Source organism: Chanodichthys erythropterus, chromosome 12 (assembly GCF_024489055.1).
Source record: "Chanodichthys erythropterus isolate Z2021 chromosome 12, ASM2448905v1, whole genome shotgun sequence".
NCBI classification, from domain to species: Eukaryota; Metazoa; Chordata; class Actinopteri; order Cypriniformes; family Xenocyprididae; genus Chanodichthys; species Chanodichthys erythropterus.
The window spans coordinates 5,722,725-5,744,258 of NC_090232.1; positions in this window are offsets into that span (position 1 = coordinate 5,722,725).

The following is a 21,534-nucleotide window of genomic DNA, read 5'->3' on the forward strand; positions in this document are numbered from 1 at the left end:
TGCAAACGTTATGTACTACTGCAATTGTAAGAGTGTTAAGTTATTCTGAAAATGTTATACTTTATATTTATCGTGGTTTCTAATTTGTCATTTGATTGCTTCATGAGAAAAAAACTTGTGTTTTTTTTTATTATAAAACAAACAAGCAAGTCCAGCCCAGGTGAGAAAAAAAAAAAAACATGAACATAAATTAAACATAAAAAAAAAAAAAAAAAAAAAAAAACATTAAAATAAATATTATAACGCATTACTTTTAAAAGTAACTTTCCCCAACACTGCACCGGCCTTACTCTCCACACCACTGCTTCAGTTATAAGCGGGCTTTCTTTTGCAATTTTTCATGCTCAATCAGACAGTGGTGGGCGGAGTTAGAGTAAATAGCCTCTGCCAACAAGACGGGCTCTTTGCACTTGGTATAAATAGACATTCAATTATGTGGCGGAAGCTTCAAGGTGCCATCGAACGTTTTTTTACAAGATGTAATACAAGTCTAAGATGTCCCCTGAATGTGTCTGTGAAGTTTCAGCTCAAAATACCCCATATATTTGTTTTAATTAATTTTTTTAACTGCCTATTTTGGGGCATAATTAGAAATGCGCCGATTCAGGCTGCGTTAGCAACATGCTAATGAAACATTTAGAAAGACAGTTTACAAATATCACTAAAAATATCATGTAATCATGCATCATGTCAGTTATTATCGCTCCATCTGCCATTTTTCGGTGTTGTTCTTGCTTGCTTACCTAGTCTGATGATTCAGCTGTGCACAGATCCAGATGTTTTTTTCAGACTTTTTTTCTCACAATTGCAAGTTCAAATGATATAAACTCACAATTGCAAGAAATAAAGTCAGAATTCCGAGATATAAACTTGCAATTCTGACTTTTTTTTCTCAGAATTGTGAGTTTGTATCTCGCAATTCTCAGATATTGTGAGAAAAAAAAGTCAGAATTGCGAGAAAAAAAGTCAGAATTGCGAGTTTATATCTCACAATTTGGACTTTATTTCTCTCAGTTGTGAGTTTATATGCAAGTTTATTTCACGCAATTCAGTTTTGAAGTGGCTGCGTGCAGGTTATGCTCAACATAAGCCAAGTGAGAGTCGTACTCGCAAATGTAACGTTAATTATTAAACCAAAACAAAATACAAAACTTCCAAAAACACTCAGCTACACTGTAATTATAATAATAAAATAAAATAAAATAAAATAAAATAAAACTAAATTAAATAAAATTAAATAAAATTAAATAAAATTAAATAAAAAATCCTGGTCTGAATAGGACAAACTTAAATTGAACAAGTTAAATTAACTGCTATGAGTATTTACAACTTTCTTTTTCTTTTGAGTTCACAGAACTGAAATATTTCAAGTAAACTGAACTGTTTAAACTGGGATGGAATTTCTATTTCCCAGCATGCTTTGCCCATGGCACTCGAAAGGCAGTGTAAATGCATTTTTTTTTTTTTTTGTGCAAGATTAATGGTAAGGGAGATTTAGTAGTGATTAATGTTTTGTTATGCTAATTTAGAAGAGTTTAATGTGGGTTTTTGGAGAGTTACCATCAAAGTAGCGCATACGTCTTGGTTTGAGAGCAGGCAAGTTACATGTTTTATGTTGCTGTACTTATTCAGTAAGTGCTATACCATGCTACTGTTAACATTTTAGCAAATTATGAGGTTGGCATTTTCTGTATTTTCTTTGCTTTGCAAGAATTCAAAATAAAAAAGTTAATAACTCAAAAAAAATTGATGTAACTGATTACCTCAGTTTTTTTGAGTTAGCCCAACTTACTTGGGTTTACAGTGTATTTGATTATTTTATTGAGTGATAGGCAGTGCAGTGGGTTCAACAGTGAGTGACTGTGTTAGATTTGCTATACAACGTCTTCCCGTCACCTCCTCAACCTTCTTTTTTACACGTAGAAAAGGCGAAAATTGTATTACACTATCCATTTTTTTCCCTGAACGATGATATGAGTTCCTATTGCAATTCTTGATTCAACATAAATGACCTACAGTGCCGATATTTTTCACAATCACGGCAAAAATACTGCCCTTGACGTCACTAGCAGAAGGGCAATATAAACAACACTGCGTGACGGCAACTTCACAGCTTCTCTATATAAACCGCCTCAATGGCAGGAAAGTCTTTTAATTCAGTAGAAAAATCGCTCCTCTTTATAACTGAAGGATCACATCCAACATCCAGTATGTTGTGATTTTCTATTTATACATTTCTAAACCAGCACAGTACAGACTTTTCTCCACCTCTTCCATTCTAATTTTCACTTCTTCTCAGTACCTCACCTCTGCTCATGTAATCTGGGTTATTATTGTTGTTGTTATTTCCTCATGTCTTTTTATTTCTCTTTCAGGTGATGTTCACGTGTATTTTAATACTTATGTATCAGTTCTGTGAGATGTCTCTGTTCAATTATTTTGCTAAACTGTTCTGATTCTGGGGGGAAATGTATTGCTGCGCTCCCTGCTCTGTCCAGGCATGGCTGCTTGAATGAGTGGGGAGTTTTGCCCAGAACAGTTCCATGCCGCCAATCTTAAATTGCTATTGTTTAAATTGTTTTATTGGCATAATGTTCTTTGTTATCATTAATTGATCTTTGACGATAGTGGTCTGACCGAAGTGAGTTTATATCACGCAATTCTGACTTTGTTTCTCGCAATTGTGAGTTTCTATCACACAATTCTAACTCGCAATTGTATATCACGCAATTCTAAAAAAAAATAATAATAAAAAAAACAGAATTGCGAGATGTAAACTCACAAATGTGAGAAGAAAAAAAAACAGTCAGAATTCTGAGATAAAAAGTCGCATTTACCTTTTTTAATTTTTTATTCAGTGGCGGGAACAAGCTTCTACAGAAGAGGATTAGGGCCTAGCAATAATAAAAAAATGAAACCATCTCGAGATTAAAGTTGTTAAATTTCGAGAAAAAAGTCGAGATAAAATTATGAGAAAAATGTCGTTAAATTTCGAGAAAAAAGTCGAGATAAAATGTTGAGAATAAAGTCATTAAATTATGAGAAAAAAGTCCTTGAATTATGAGAACAAATTCGTTAAATTACGAATTTGTTCTCATAATTTAACGACTTTTTTCTCTTAATTTAATGACTTTATTCTCATAATTTAATGAGTTTATTCTCAACATTTTATCTCGACTTTTTTCTCAAAATTTTACAACATTTTTCTCATAATTTAATGAATTTGTTCTCGTAATTTAACAACTTTTTCTCGTAATTTAATTACTTTATTATCACATTTTATCTCTAATTTTTTCTCAAAATTCAACGAGTTTTTTCTCGAACAACTTTTAACAACTTTAATCTCGAGATGGTTTTATTTTTTTTTATTATTGCTTGGCCCTAATCTTCTTCCGTAAGCTTCCATACTATTGATCGTCAATATATTTTCTGTAATCTGAGTTTGTATTTATAAGTACAGGACTTGACCAGTGTTTTAAAATTGGTTTTGAAAAAAATGCCCCTTTTTGTGTTTTTGAGATTGCTGCAGATATGTGTTTGTAATACTGAAGAATAAAAGCAATCAAGTGAGCCAATTCCACTAATATTTCCTCTATTATTTCCTCTGGGTAAAACAAAGTTAATCTTCATGGTTTGTTTAAAATAAAATTTAATTGTCAGTCAGTTATTCATTCTAAGATAGACGCTTTAGATGAAGCCTTCTGTTCAGCATCTCAAGAGACCTATTAGCATCCATAGCAACATCAAAGAGTAACTGTAAGCATTAGAGAAGTCAAATTGCAGATGCTCTATTCTCACTTTTATCTAATGGTGCCATGAGGCATAACCTGATATTGCTGAGTTCAACATGTTCCTGGGTCAACATTTTTGTCAAATCAACCAATTAGATTTGAGGTTTACAGATTGTCAATTTTAGGCTTAAAATCATGTTTTGATGCTTCTACATTTCATCATTTCCCTTTGATTTTTGGGATATTTATGGGTAGGGTTAGGTTTAGGGGTAGGAATAGGGTTAGGACTAAATTTTCAGACTAGAATGTTGTTCCATCATCAATAAAATTTCCTGTAGCTCAGTGGTTAGAGCATGTTACTAACAATGCCAAGGTCATGGGTTCGATCCCAGGGATTGCACATACTCAGATACAAATGTATAGTATAATGCAATGTAAGTCGCTTTGGATAAAAGCGTCTGCCAAAATGCATAAATGTAAATGTAAATAAAATATGTTGACCCAGGAACGCATCTAACTCAGCAATATCAGGACGAGTGTACGTGAGAACAGGTTAGTACTTCCGCTTCAAACATGTTCCTTCGAAGCGCATTCAGCGCTATACCCATTTGCAGTCTTCATTTTCAGGCAAAAACAAGATCAATGCTAAGATTTGCTTTAAATGGTGACATCAGCTCAGAGATGGACACAAATCATTCAATAGATTGGACTAAATTGCTATATCTCCATCTGGCCCTCCTTTTGTGCACAGTGCTGACAAGATGTAAATAGACTTAGAACTGGAGAAAATTTATCAGAGCACTGAGTTGAATGTGTACAGCACACGGTTGTTGTACACAGCAGATTGCTTCGTTGCGCCCATATATTGGCAAGACATAGTGTCTCTAAATAATGCATTAAATAAAATATTATAATCAGGAAGGATGCTGATAACCCCAAGGGACTGATATAATTACTTTGCTGGAACATTGTTTATGTCATGCTAAATGGTCATACATTCAGGTACACTTTATTTTTCCTCACTCAGACATCAAGCTTGTACTCATTAAAAATAAGTTGATTTTAAATTTCATGGCATCAACACATCTCAAAAAAGTTGGGACAAGGCCATGTTTACCACTGTGTGGCATCCCCTCTTCTTTTTATAACAGTCTGCAAACGTCTGGGGACTGAGGAGATAAGTTACTCAAGTTTAGGAATAGGAATGTTGTCCCATTCTTGTCTAATACAGGCTTCTAGTTGCTCAACTGTCTTAGGTCTTCTTTGTCGCATCTTCCTCTTTATGATGTGCCAAATGTTTTCTATGGGTGAAAGATCTGGACTGCAGGCTGGCCATTTCAGTACCCAGATCCTTCTTCTACGCAGCCATGATGTTGTAATTGATGCAGTATGTGGTCTGGCATTGTCATGTTGGAAAATGCAAGGTCTTCCCTGAAAGAGACGACGTCTGGATGTAAGCATATGTTGTACTAGAACTTGGATATACCTTTCAGCATTGATGGTGCCTTTCCAGATGTGTAAGCTGCCACACGCACTCATGCAACCCATACCATCAGAGATGCAGGCTTCTGAACTGAGCGCTGATAACAACTTGGGTTGTCCTTGTCCTCTTTAGTCCAGGTGACATGGCGTCCCAGTTTTCCAAAAAGAACTTTACGATTCGTCAGACCACAGAACAGTTTTCCACTTTGCCACAGTCCATTTTAAATGAGCCTTGGCCCAGAGAAAACGCCTGCACTTCTGGATCATGTTTAGAGAAGACTTCTTTTTTGACCTATTGAGTTTTAGCCGGCAACGGCGAATGGCACGGTGGATTGTGTTCACCGACAATGTTTTCTGGAAGTATTCCTGAGCCCATGTTGTGATTTTCATTACAGTAGCATTCCTGTATGATGCAGTGCCGTCTAAGGGCCCGAAGATCACGGCATCCAGTATGGTTTTCCGGCCTTGACCCTTACACACAGAGATTGTACAGGATTCTCTGAATCTTTGGATGATATTATGCACTGTAGATAATGATAACTTCAAAATCTTTGCAATTTTTCTCCGAGAAACTCCTTTCTGATATTGCTCCACTATTTTTCGCCGCAGCATTGGGGGAATTGGTGATCCTCTGTCCATCTTGACTTCTGAGAGACACTGCCACTCTGAGAGGCTCTTTTTATACCCAATCATGTTGCCAATTGACCTAATAAGTTGCAAATTGGTCCTCCAGCTGTTCCTTATGAAATGTCTCACTTTCAACATATGATATGTTATCTATATTCTATTGTGAATAAAATATAAGTTTATCATAAAATATAAGTTGATCAGATTTGTATATACACACACACATATACACTACCGCTCAAAAGTTTGGGATTGGTAAGATTTTTAATGGTTTTAAAAGAATTTTTTTCTGCTCACCAAGGCTGCATTTATTTAATTAAAAATACAGTAAAAATATGAATATTCTGAAATATTATTACAATTTAAAATAACTGTTTTCTATTTGAATATTTTTTAAAGTATAATTTATTCCTGTGATCAAAGCTGAATTTTCAGCATCATTAATCCAGTCTTCAGTCACATGATCCTTCAGAAACAACATGATCTCAAGAGAATACGTGTGTATTTTTACGTAAAGTGTGGTTCTACCACACGTACATTTACTTACATTTTCATACACAAAAAAAAAAGTACAATATTGACGTATTTATAGTACTAAAATGTAAAAATACTTGCGTATTAAACACACACACATAAAAAAAATAACGTAAATCATTTACGTATCCGGTGTCCACACGAATTAGTGTGAATGTGTATGAATTACCATGTATTAATATTAAAATTGTGGCATTAATGTTTTAAATCTGTTGTATTTAATTGTCATATCAATATGTTTTTAGTTAAATTTATTGAATGCAGTTTACTCATCTACGTTAATATGAAATAACCTTTCTTTTTGTGACTTGTGCTGCAAACACATTTCGGAGGATTAAATAATGTTAAACAAGACTACACTTTATTGCCTTATCATGAATACAATTTCTGTAATTGTTTAATGTTTTTGTAGTATTTAGTTTGTTTGCTGTGCGACACAGAAGGCGTTTTCTCCTATGCAGTGACTGACAATACAACCATAAGATATACCAAAACACAACATAAATTCACAAATCACATCAATTTTATTTGTTCGCTGTACTCCAAATCTTTAGAATCCATATTTTTTGCAAGGAAAACTTTGGAGACTCCAAAAACAAGGGCACGACTGGCTTTTATTGATTCCTCATGTGCATTCAACACAATTAGGCCACACGTGTTAGCTGAAAAGCTTGTGAAACTATTTAACCTGGATCTTAGATGGATAGTCAATTTTTTATCAAACAGGACTCAGTGTGTGCGAGTCAATGGTTTGTTATCTTTCAACTTTCAAGTTATGTTCCTCTACAGGTTCCCCTCAAGGGTGTGTTCTTTCCCTTTTGCTTTTTATTTTATATACTTATGATTGCAGTAGTACATTTGACAACAGGTATATACTGATGTTCGCAGATGACACTGTCATTGTGAGCCTCCTAGCAAATGAGTAGACATCTCATGGACCTGTGGTGGAGGATTTTGTTTCTTGGTGTGTGAACTGTGGTGTAAATTTAAATATAGCTAAGACTAAAGACATGATTATAGACTTTGGAAAGTCTGCCATTTCTGTCTCTCCTACTGTAATTCAGGGTAGGGATGTTGAGCTTGTGGATGAGTTTAGATATCTAGGTACAGTGATTGACAATAAATTAAACTTTAATGCTAATGCTGATGCCATCTGTAAAAAGGTTCAACAACATGTTTTTCTTAAGGAAAAATGATTATTTTAAAGTATGTAAATTGTTAATGACACTGTTTTATCAGAGTTTTATTGAATCTGTAAGTTCTTACTGTGTCATTGTAGTATAACCTGATATTGCTGAGTTCAGCATGTTCATGTGTCAACATTTTTGTTGATCCTGGAACAACATTCAGATCAACCAATTAGATTTGAGGGACAAGTTTACAGATTGTGTCAAGTTTAGGCTTAAAATCATGAATTGGTGCTTCTACATCAGTGTTATTCATCTATCATTTCCCTCTGATTTTTGGGATAACTTATGGATAGGGTTAGGTTTAGGGGTAGGAATAGGGTTAAGACTAAATTTTCAGACATGAATATGTTGAATATGTTAACCCAGGAACGCATCTAACTCATCAATATCAGGATGTGCATCATTGTATGGTTTGATTGTATTAGTTTGTCTGGTAGAAACTGGTATATTGTCTAGTATATTGCTTCAAAATATTTTTAAATAATGCATTGTTAAAAAAGCAAATGCAATAATTAATTGTCCATCCCATCGATTATAGAAAGAGTTTGTTTTTTACTTCCATCAGGCTGTAGATATAGAGCAATTTGTGGGAGAACAAGAAGATTTAAGAAGTCATTCATACCAACTGCTATTTCTATGTTAAATCACCTGTAATCCTGGGTAATATGCCACTACCTGAATTGATGATCAGTGGAATCCCCCCATCTATCCCTTATCATATAATCTTATTCATGATTTTTATTTTATTTTATTTTATTTTATTTTTTAATGAATGTTTATGAGTGAGACTGTGTAAATGTGTTGTCGCATCTGTGCAAACTAAATTTCCTAACGGATGAATAAACTGAACTGAAATGAACTGGGGCATGTTCGAGCTCAAACCAGTGCGCGTGAGCAGTGCGCATGCTGAAATGCGAGGCAAATGTTGGATCACAATAATTAGGAACCACAGTTTCCACAAATCCCTTCACTCGATTGGGATGTTCTCTTTTATTCTGGACGGCAAGGGCAGTGACTGTAATATTGAGTATTAAACACGTATTTTGCAGTATTAAACACGTATTTATACCGTTTTCCTCAGACTCAGAAAATTGTTCAAAAAGAACACAAAGAATGGCCTTCTCAGCTGCCATAGTTGCAATTCTTACGTCAAGGTGTTCTTACGAACAAGGTGTTCAACGCACCGTTTCCGTTTAAAAACCATTTTGCAACATTTTGTTGGGGCCGAATGCAGCCCAGGCTCTCAGAAATTATTCTGATATGCCAATTTGCTGCTCAAGAAACATTTCTTATTATTATCAATGTTGAAAACAGTTGTGTACTTTTTTTTTTTTTTTTTTTTTCAGGATTCCTTGATGAATAGAAAGTTCAAAAGAACAGCATTAATCTGAAATACAAAGCTTTTGTAACATTATACACTACTGTTCAAAAGTATATTTCTCATGGCTTTTAGTTTGTCTCTTGTGATAGATAAAATTGTTACAGTATGTGCACCAGCGCTAGGGAAGCTCCTTATAGTATATATATATATATATATATATATATATATATATATATATATATATATATATATATATATATATATATATATATATATATATATATATATATATATATATAAATATAAAACTTGTAAAAAAAAATGTAAAAACCCATTTATTTCTGCTTTAGAGGGCTCCTACAACAACATACAAAAGGTGAAAATTAGTTTTTTTCCCCCTATATTTGGGTCTTTCAGGGTTAAGTTAATTTGTAAATATATTTTTTTGAGGTTACAAACCCAACATGTTGTTAATTCCAGCTCCAAACCACCTTGAGGTGCCTGTAAAGCAGCACAGTAAAGGGTTACACTCCCACTGACTGAAGACAAACAGTGAGAGGTCAACAGGCAGTCTCATATGTCACATCCTCCGCTAGCTGCACAAATAAATGAGAAGCACCGCGAGAACAAGCAGACTTCTGGAGGACTTCCTGCGGTATCCTGTCAACAGCTGCTTTTGCCTTCTTACCCAATTAACTTAAAAAGCAACTTGCACACAGCAAGAGTTGCATCAAGGACATGATTTAAATGAAGTATTTTGTTTATTTTAATTTTAATTTTAAAAGGAGCCAATGTACAGTATAATTTTTTCTGTAGCCATATATTAGCCAGTGGATTTGCTCTGAGCACATGATATGTGATTCATGCAGTGCAGTGCTTGGTGTGAGGCTAAGAAAGTGTTGTGTAACATGCTGACTGTTTGAGTTTGAGTTTGACGAGGATTTTAAAGGTTGTGTCACAAGACATGAAGAGTTCAGATGCAAAAGCCTCTAAGTGCCATCTGAAATTTTCTTCTAAAATGAGCATTTTTATCAAGCTTGTATGTTTAGGTTCAGTAATTTCACTTTAATGTCAATTAATATGTCATTTTCATTGCCAATAAAGGGAATTAACTGAAAATAAACATGCGAGCTTGATAAAAATGCTCATTTTAGAAGAAAATTTCAGATGGCACTTAGAGGCTTTTGAATCTGAACTCTTCACATGCAGGAAAAGATTTAAAGTAAAAAACTTTCATTCATCTTAGGAACACAAATTAAGATCTTTGTAATGATATCTGAGAGATTCCGGTCTGTTTATTTTCCGGCCCGTAAAATAAATTCATATGAATCAAATGGTTTAATTAAGAGACTCAACTGCTTAATATGATGAACAGATTTAACATGATGAGTGAGAAACAATCAGGTTCATTCTGGTGTTACGCGGCACTTTTGAGCTTCTGCAAGAGCCAATGAGATTTGTTCTTGTGCATCAAGCAAGTACGGTTGACAGTCTGTTAACCATATTTGAGTGCTCTGTGTGCTGCTCACTGATCAATGTTTATACGTGAATAAAAGCCTAAAGTAAATCATATAAAGAGATCATGTCTCTTCAGAAGACTTGGTTTAAACCGCTCGATTCATATGGATTTATTTTACTCCACTCATGAACGTTGTGAAACGTCAGAGTTTTGGGTGAATAGACTTTCAATGGAGGGATGGAAATCTCTCAGATTTCATTAAAAAACATCTTCATTCATTGCTGAAGTCTTATGGGTTTAGATTAACATGAGAATGAGTAACTGAGGACAGAATTTTTATTTTTAGGTGCACTATCCCTTTAAGACTGCTGGGAGAAAGGACCTATGCCTTTAATTAAAGCTTTCTTTTATTCTCATCTCATGATACTTTAGATGTTTTCCTGGGAACGGAGGCCACTGTTCATTCATGCTGATCAGTAATGCAGTGCATCATGGGAAAGGAATTGATGAGTTTCTCATGGCTTTTAGTTTGTCTCTTGTAATAGATCAAATTGAAACCTTATGTTATGTGCACCAGCTCCAGGGAAGCTTCAGCAATGATTATTGTGTCTTCCTTTTCTTCCCCCCGCACTTTGTTTTTCATTAATTTTTGATTGTACACATAGCAACAGGCTAATATGATTGCAATACAAATATGATGCACCACCTTGGGAGCCAACAATCTCATTGCAACATTTGCAATTAGGAAATAAACACCTTGGTTATGATCAGGGGTTAAATTAGTCCAGAATGATTTCTGGAACCTTTGCAAAAAAATGGCATTCTGTCCTATCCATCCATGTACTGTGTGCTCCAGTGCATTTTTAATGCATGTTAGTGGGAACTTTGTCTATAAGAGTAAAAAAAAACATGCACAGACAAATCCAAATTAAACCCTGCGGCTCGTGACGACACACTGATGTCCTAAGACACGAAACGATCGGTTTGTGTGAGAAACTCAACAGTATTTATATAATTTTTTACCTTTAAAACACCACTATGTCTAACTACCCTCCATATCCGGTTGGTGAGGTCAGAAAACACGTTCTGATGACGGAAGCTTTGCTTCAATGAGTGCGAGAGATCACTTCCATTGTCAGAGCATGTTCAGACCTCACTAACCGGATGTGCAGGGTGATCTTTATTTCTTGCACAAACCGATTGTTTCGTGTCTTAGGACATCAATGTGTCGTCACGAGCCACAGGGTTTAATTAAGATTTGTCTGTGCATGTTTTTTTTTTTACTCTTATAGACGAAGTTCCCCTTGACATGCATTATACGACTGACAGACTACAACGATTGTAGTTAAAAATCATCATTTGTGTTTACTGAAGAAACAAAGTCACCTTCATCTTGGATATAAGCAGATAAACATCAAATTTTCATTTTTGGCGACTGACGTCTTTCCGTGTTTGAAGCAACATTCCTTCTCTTGTTTATTCATGTTTATTTGATGCTATAAATGAACTAGTAGGAAGAGATGATCGGTTTACGAGCCGCTTGAGCTGAGGCGCTACAGCAGTCTGTCACGACACATTAAAGAGTCACAAAAGGGTTTTTATTATTCAAATTTCTTTAAAAAATTACACAATTTGAAACCTGGGGCTTTGCTTAATATCATAAGTAACCTGCTCTGTCTTGTCTGCCGACGTGTTGTCAGTGTCCTCTTTGCTCTGCAATGTATTTTTCACTCTGTGAAGCATGACAGCGCCATGGCTTGTCGGACAAAGCAACAGTAAGTCTTTGCGAAGGGTCAAATACATTTAAGAGAGTGCATTTAATATGACTCCTTTTCTCTAGGTATTCTACTAAACGCTGGTTGTTCAGAAAAGAAAAACAAAACAAACTGAATTGATTCAGAAGACTTGGAATATAACCCAGCAGTACACTGCAAAACATGCTGTTCTTACTTAGAGTTTTTGTCTTGTTTCTTGCCAAAATATCTTAAAGTTCTTAAATCAAGAAGCATTTTCTTGACAAGTAAAAAATATTTTCTTGTTTTCAGGGAAAATAAGTCAAAATTAAGTGTGTTTATCCTTAAAACAAGCAAAATAATCTGCCAATGGGGTAAGCAAAATAATCTTAATCCAAACTGAAAACAAGATAATATAGCTTATTTTTGGTTTGAAATAAAATTATTTTGCTTACCCCACTGGCATATTATTTTGCTTGTTTTAAGAAAAAACACACTTCATTTTGACTTGTTTTTCCTGAAAACAAGAAAATAATTTTTACTTGTCAAGAAAATGTTTCTTGATTTAAGAACTTTAAGATATTTTGACTAGAAACAAGACAAAAACTCTAAGTAAAAACAGCATTTTTTGCAGTGTAATGGACTACTTTCATGGAGTGTTGTCCAATATTAGATGAAATGATGACCCCGGACACCTCTACAGATGTCTGGATTATAAGCCCTGAATATCCACTGACCCTTAAAGCATTAAAATTGCATTATTTTCTTATTCTGTGTGTAAGGCTTTTTTTTTTTTTTTTTTTTTTTTTTAATGTCTATTCAATGTTTTTTCCATTTTTTGTCAGTGTGTAATTAAGGAGACTAAACCGCTAATGAGTCTTGTTCGTGCCAGTCATCTCTTGTGACAACTGCAGTATCCATGGTGACGGTGCCATCAGACATTAAGAACTGCTGAAAAATAATGGGCATATTTATAACAGGGAGTGCTGATAATGATGATGGATGTGGAGATCAAGAAGGACTTTGATGAGCTGAGACTGAACCGCCAAATTACAAAAGTTGATGCATGGTTACATTTATCACAACAGAGGGAACGGCTATCTCCTGTTTCCAATGCACACCAAAGATGTTTTGTCACATTTGATATCGGAAGCTAATATGAAAATGTCACGTGGGATGCAAGCATGATAGATGGATGAGGAAATATGCAAATCAAAGCACTTCGCTCTATGACATGCATTATTGACATAAGTAGAGCCGTTGGGGTGTGATTCAAAGCTGTGACAAACATGATTGATGCTCACTTGGGTTCCTTTGACATATCAAGATGTAAATTTGCATGAACATTGTTTACACAAGAGAACCACTGTGCAGTGAGTTGTCAATACTGTCAGTGGTCCGTATGTCAATATTTTTCCTAGTTTTTGAGTATTTTCTCTCACCAGTAGTATGTGATTAAATTCCTGCCTAAAGTATTGTGGTCATGGATCAAAAACTAATAAGCGTGAATCAAAAATTTAAAAACACGTAGAAATATATTGCACGAATTGAAACAATGCAAAATGATCAGAATAGCAAACAACTTGGACACAGATCAAAATATAATAAGTGTGAATAGAAATATATATAAAAAAAAAAAAAAAATAACAAGCATGAATCAAAACGTTAAACGCATTAAACATTCTATTGCACAAATCTTAAACTTGTTTATATGTTCTTAAAAGTCACCGTACAAATCTCCCTCTTGCTCCTTCTCTCTCCTCGACCGCCATACGCCCCCTAGACATTTGTTGTTGGTATCGCCCGACTAACTTCCAAACTTTGTATTTGAAATAATACTGAGTCCACCTTCAAATAATTAAGACATTACTAACAGGTGAAGGAAATATAATGAATAAGCTAAAGTGCATATATTTAGTGAAACGCTCCCTCTAGTGAACTAACATGCTGTGGACACTAAATGACTAAAAAGTAAATGTAATGCTACGTGAGCTATTATTCTCAAGCTGTTTTATTGATGTCTTTCCACAGTTGAAACATTTGTTGAGTTTAAAATAACTATTTTCTATTGTAATCTGTGTTACGGCGTAATTTATTCCTGTGATCAAAGTTGAATTTTCAGTATCATTACTCCAGTCTTCAGTGTCACATGATCCTTCTGAAATCATTCTAATATGCTGATTTGCTTCTCCAGAAACATATTATTATCGATGTTGAAAACAGTTGTGCTGCTTAATATTTTTGTGCAAACCATGATATTTTTTATTTATTTATTTTTCAAAAATCAGGATTCTTTGATGAATATAAAGTTCAAAAGAACAGCATTTATTTGAAATAGAAATCTTTTATCAGTGTCAATGTCTTTACTGTTACTTTTGATCAATTTAATGCATACTTGCTGATGTTAGTGTATATTAGAATTTTATTTTAATAAATAAATATATTTCTGTATATCAATTTAAATAAATGAAATCAATATTAATTTAAATATCTTTAACAATCAAAATCAACTGAACAATTTTACATTTGATATCACGTGAACTCACATTGTTGTGGCAGTTGTAGTCCTTATTAAGCAAATAATTAGCAAATTACATTTTATAAAAAGCAACAACTTCAAAATTATGTCGTGAAGATATATTTATGTAGCAGAACAAAACAAATCAGGCTCTTCAAGTAAAAATATTTTATTTTACTCATAAATTGACAAACAGCAAAGGACATTTCTAAAAGTAAACCATGGAATGAAAATGCTAATTCTGTTCCTGACTGTAGGACTACAAACTGAATCTCTATAAAGAACATGAGATCTGTGTCACTGTTGCTTTCTTAAAATAAATGGGACCAGGGAAGTACATTTATTTCTTCTTTTATTTATTTCCAAATTATTTATTCCCATTCTACACACTTTTCTACGATCTTTGCAGCTTTTAAACTGCAAAACTGCCTTTCACATAAACTTATATTCAAAATTCTTGTTTTACACTGTCAGCGAAAAGAGGTCATTTAGATGCCAAAAAACAAAACAAAACAAAAAAAAAAACATGACTGCCGCATGAATTATGAGATTCTCTTTTCAGACATAACAGCCAGAAGGGAAGATCTTTGTCAATAATGTGCTGCTTGTAAGTGTCTTATCAAAGGATGTGGAGATGGCAGAAATCCCTCAGATCCACACTTTTGTCAATGGCACTTAGGGTAAACAAATCTACTCCATAGCTCAAGCGGTGTGATGGTTGACAGGAAAACACGACCTACTTTATAAACAGAGGAAGTCGAGAGAAGAGCAGAAGAAGATTAAGATTGTAAATGTTCTGTAGAGAGCAAGTAAATGAACGGGATGGGGGAGGCTGCGGTGTCTGTCTGCATATCCTTTCCTGCTCCGTTTCCTCTGGGAAAAAGTGCTGCCAACACACTGCGCAACTTTTTCAAATGAATTTAAAATGCCTAGACAAAATCGATCCAAATAAGTGTCAAGTCATTTTTTTCTACTTGATATTTATATCGCTAAATCGAGACACCGTGTATTCAAATTTAATTTATCTTTCATTTGACTGATGTTTTTCCAATTGAGGCCACAAATGTTCAACCCCTTGGCAGTTAAATTTGAATTAATATTCAGAGGTGTGTTGTGAGTATGACTAAAGGTTTTCATTCTCTGTCAGCAAACCTGCTTCTAATCTTTCCTCTCAAATAGCTAGTACTGTCATGGTGTTTACATGATACTCCAAAGAACTTATAACGTAGCAAAATGTTAGTATATATGTAAAAAAGTATATGCTTACACTTTATTTTAAGGTGATGCAATTACATTGTACTTACTTAAATAAGTACTGATTAATATTATTTAACTTTATGTACTTACAGAGTTACAGTTAGGGTTTGGTATAGGGTTAGTTACTTGCAATTATGCATAACATACATATAACATACAAACATACACTTATACTTATGAATTTGAAGTGGATCAAAACATTTCATCAAAGGTGTCCTAAAAAATTCTTCTTAGGACAGCTTAGTTCTTTGATAACTGTGATAAACTTTTTGGATCCACTTCAAATGTTGATTACTATATATATATATATTATGTATGAGTAAATGAGTTCACCCCTTTTGAAAAGTAACATTTTAAACAATATCTCAATGAACACAAAAACAATTTCCAAAATGTTGACAAGACTAAGTTGTATATAACATCTGTTTAACTTATACTGATATATATATATATATATATATATATATATATATATATATATATATATATATATATATATATATATATATATATATATATATATCAAATGGCCCCATTCAAGAGTATGTGAACCATTGATTCTCAATACTGTGTGTGGTTACCTGATGATCTATGACTATTTTTTATTTATTTATTTATTTTTATTTTTTTTGTGATGGTTGTTCATGAGTCTCTTGTTTGTCCTTAGCAGTTAAACTGAGCTCTGTTCTTTCCAGCAGTGACTGAATGATTTTACGATCCATTTTATCACACTGAGGACAATTGAGGGACTCAAACACAACTATTAAAAAAAGGTTCAAACATTCACTGATGCTCCTGAAGGAAACACGATGCATTAAGACTGTTGAATTTGAATATCAAGGTAAATTGTACTTATTTTTTTCTTCTGGGAAACATGCAAATATCTTCTGTTGCTTCCAGAGGGCAGTACTAAATGAAAAACAATGATATTTCAATAAAATTTGGACATCTTCATCCTGTTCAAAAGTTTTCACCCCCGTCTCTTAATGCATTGTGTTTCCTTCTGGAGCATCAGTGCTCATTCAATTACTCACCCTCATGTTGTTCCAAACCCTTAAGACTATTGTTCATCTTCAAACACGCATGAAGATATTTCTGATGAAATCCGAGAAATTTCTGTCCCTCCATTGACAGCAATGCACTACCACTTCATCACTTCAAAAAGTTTATAAAGAGATCATAAAACTAATCCATATGAATTTAATGGTTTAGTAAAAATTTCTGAATTGCTTTATATGATGAATAGATTTAATTTAGTCTATTATTCACATATAAACATTGATCAACGCGCACATCAGTTATTGTAAATGGAAGATCAAGCATGTTGACTTGATGTGCAAGAACAAATGAGGTTCATTCTCATGTTATGCAGCACGTCTGAGCTTCCTCAAGAACCAGTGAGGTCTGTTCTCACGTGTCAAGCAGGTTCCGTTGAGCTCCAGTTTATGTTTGCTGATCAATGTGATCAAGTCTCTTCTGAAAATTCAGACTAAACCGCTCAATTCATATGCATTAGTCTTACAATCTCTTTATGAACTTTTTGAAGTGTCAAAGTTGCAGTTGCATAGCTGTCAATGGAGGGAAAGAAATCTCTCAGATTTCATAAAAAAAACAAAAAAAACAAAAAAAAAATCTTTAATGAATGTTCTATGTCCTAATGTTCTGAAGATGAACGAAAGTTAGTTTGGAACAATATGAGGGTGAGTAAATGATGACAAAATATCCCTTTAATCCCTTGGTTTTCCTCAGTTCTGTGTCCCGTGTTAATGTTATATTCCTGTGTGTAGTGCTTTATGTTTCCTGTTTATTAAAATTATTTATTTGATCATTCTGCACCACACATCGGCCTGGTGGATTATGTACACACGTACTATGTAACACAGACACACAGACACACACACGTCTGCTTTTGTCAATTGTGGAAACATTCTATAGGCGTAATGGTTTTTATACTGTACAAACCATGTTTTCTACCGCCCTACCCATACCCCTAAACCTAACCATCACAGGAAACTGTGCACACTTTTACTTTCTCACAAAAACTCATTCTGTATGATTTATAAGCCTTTTGAAAAAATGGGGTCATGGGCTAAGTCACCCTCTCCTTGTAATAATTATGTCATACTCATGTCATTATACAAATTTGTATCCTGATATGTCACAAAAACGTGTGCGCACACGCACGCATGCACACACATAAAATAAATATTTAAAAAAAATGACCCCTAAATATGATCAATGATAGAGCAAGGGCCATTTGATTGATTGATTGATTGATTGATTGATTGATTGATTGATTGATTGATTGATTGATTGATTGATTGATTGATTGATTGATTGATTGATTGATTGAAACCACCATGAATATGCCAATCATATATACTATCTGACATAACCAGCTGTGTTTACATACTATATGATATATATCCATTTTCATTTTGAATATTCTGCACACAGTAAGATTCTGTATATAAAACAATTAATTTTAAATTAAATAAATTATATTTAATATTAAGTTTTATTTGCTTGATTGCATGCACTACTGGATGACCCTTGGAAGGCCTCAGGGCAACATCCGGCGAGAGACACGTGCCCAGACGCCACCATATGCATCTTACCATGTCCACCACTCAAAGGGCATAAATTCACCTGCTCCACTGCTGTTATGGGTGGGTACACACACACACACACACGCGTGCGCGCAAATAAATGCCTCAGGGATCTGATTACTGCCCTTCTACATCAAGACCCTTCATCAATGTCCAGTATTTGACCAGCGGGTCACTCACTCAGCTACTAGCCCACCTTTACTCTGAAGCACACACACAAACACCCCGCCTGCAGCAACACTCAGGTCATATCACCTTCTCTCCAGCTTTTTTCTCATTTTCAAACTTTCCCGACCTGCATTGACATTTTGAGGTGTCACCACTGGACCGGAATGGGACTGGTGGGGTGTAGTCTTATTATAGGTCTCTGGTCTTTTCCGGTAAGTGTAATTTGTGATTTTGGTTCAGTTCAAAGAGCTTTCCTTCTCCAGTCCAATCGATGAGGCTCATGGGATTTTTTTGGGCTAACATTGTTGCTGTGCTGCTCTGCTCATTTATACTGCCTTGCTGTTCCCTGTTGCACTGTATTCTGATTGAGACGAACTGTAATGTCCCCATCATTACTCCTCCATTTTGCCCTCCCCTATGGGCAATTTAATGGAAATAATTTTCAGGTGGGCAGTAATTTTTCTTTCATCTCAATTTGCCCACACACATCCGAAGAAAGCAAGAGCTAAACAGGAGTGACGATGGCAGCATGTCAGCTTACAAAACGGTCTATAGTTATAGCTAGAGAAGCTGTAGTTTTTAGTCAGTAGTTATTTAGTCTAATTATTTTAACCAGCGTGACTCACAGTGCACTTATTACAGAGACGATCCCTTCGGAGTATCCCGAGGTTAAGTGTTTCGCTCAAGGGCTCAACGGTGATTGCTCATGGATCTCTACTTCTGGGGTTTGTTCTTACAAATTTGTATTTATTAGCCAAGATTTTATACCCTTTTGGGCCACATCATTAATACTGATGGTCATTGGGAAAGTTTTTCTCTCTCTCTCTCTCTCTCTCTCTCTCTCTCTCTCTCTCAAGGTCAGCCTTCTTTTCTACTTCTTGTGTGTGTGTGTGTGTGTGTTTGTGTAGGTGTGTGTGTGTGTGTGTAGGTGTGTGTGTTAAAATCTCTTTTTTGTTAAATTAGGAGATTCCCGCTGAGTGCACTGCCTGCTGCTTCTTTTGCATTATGAATATAAAATTCAAATTGATGCCCCATTACTTTTTTAAAGCAAATCTCAGAGAGTAAAACTATTAGATAGATACTACTGTTCAAAGGTTTGGGGTCATTAAAATTTTAAATGCTCACTAAGGCTGCATTTATTTGATCAATAAGACATTAAAAGTGAAATATTATTCCAATTTAAAACAACTGTTTTCTATTGTAATATATTTTAAAATGCAATTTTAAAATGCATAAATTCTCCAGTTTTCAGTGTCACATGATTCTTCAGAAATCATTCTAACATGATGATTTGCTGCTCAATAAACATTTCTGATTATTAACAAAGTTGAAAACTGTTGTGCTGCTTTTTATTTTTGTGGAAACTGTGATACTGTTAAACTCCCTAAAACTGACCCTTTGTTGATAAAGAAACTCTTCATTTTGAATATGAATTCACTGAATTTGAGTTTCAAACCCTATTTTGCACCCTTTCCATGGACTCTTTTGTGAGCTGGGGAGAAATTAGCTTGAAGTCATGCACTCAGAGCCTCTGTCTTTTACTATAATATGACTATAGGTATTTAAGAGAAGCTTAAAAGCAGATGAGCAGATCCATCCTCCTCATGACAATCATTAGCAAGCTGATTAAATTAGCAAGAGCCACGAGCACTGGGTTTTAAGCTCTCTCTATAGTTCAGACTGGAAAAAGTTGGCTGGAACATATCGTAGAAAGGATTCCTCCATATATATATTTAGCAGCCTTTGAAAGAGTAGAGTCAGGTTTTTAATGAGCCATGTGATGTAGGAGATGTGATTGGAATTATTTAACCTAAAGAAATGGAAAAGTTTTAGAAAAAGTAAAGGATAAGTTTAAGCTTTGTCTTATCACGGCAATTCCGAGGTGGCTAATTTGTATGACCTCACTCGTACAAATTTGTAATTTTTTTTTTTGCTTAATCGTACGTATTTTATGAGTTTCCAAATTCGTATGAATTCGTACGAATGACCTACACCTAACCCTGCCTTTAAACCTACCCATCACTGGGATGATTCATCATTTAGACATGTCTTATAAATTGGCACAAGTGAGGTCGTATGAATTCGTACCATTTAGCCACCTCGTAAAATACGTAAGAATTGGTCATGAGATAGTGTTGGCTTTGTTTGTAAATTGACTATACTTGATAAACCAACATTTAAAACTAACATGTCAGGCTGATCCTGCTATGAATATGTCATGCAAATAGCTGCTTATCAGACACTATACTATACTATACTATACTATACTATACTATACTATACTATACTATACTATACTATACTATACTATACTATACTATACTATACTATATTGGTGAATGGACCTATTCCAGTACAGCTAAAATGACTCCAATTGATTTGCTTGTAAATATTATCACTGTAACACTGTTAAAATTATCTGTTGACATACATATGTAATTTGTGCAATACAGTGTTGATGCAATTGACTAAATATTACAAACACAGTCCACATTAGTTGTAAATGTTGTTAAATTGTATTGTTTTTTTCCTGAATAATAGCATAATAGCATCTTAAATCATTCGTGATTTTACAGAGATCTCAAAATTTTGTAAAATTATGAGGGTAATTAATACAATTTTAATAAACTGTAACAGTAGGGATCCTAAAATCACATTCATTCATTCAGATTTTTAACATAAACCTTTCAGTACAGATTTACCATGAGCTTGAGGTTTTGCCCACTTAATGGTGTAGTTACAACACCTACCAGCAGGGCAATATCCTGAAGTAAAAGTCAATAATCTTTTCTTCCCTACTGTGACATATCTACCTTATTTTTTCAAGTAAGAGTAAATTGAATGTGTCTGACTTCCAGTGTCATTCACTTTCAGTTATTTTTAGCTGTACAAAACAACTCATTAC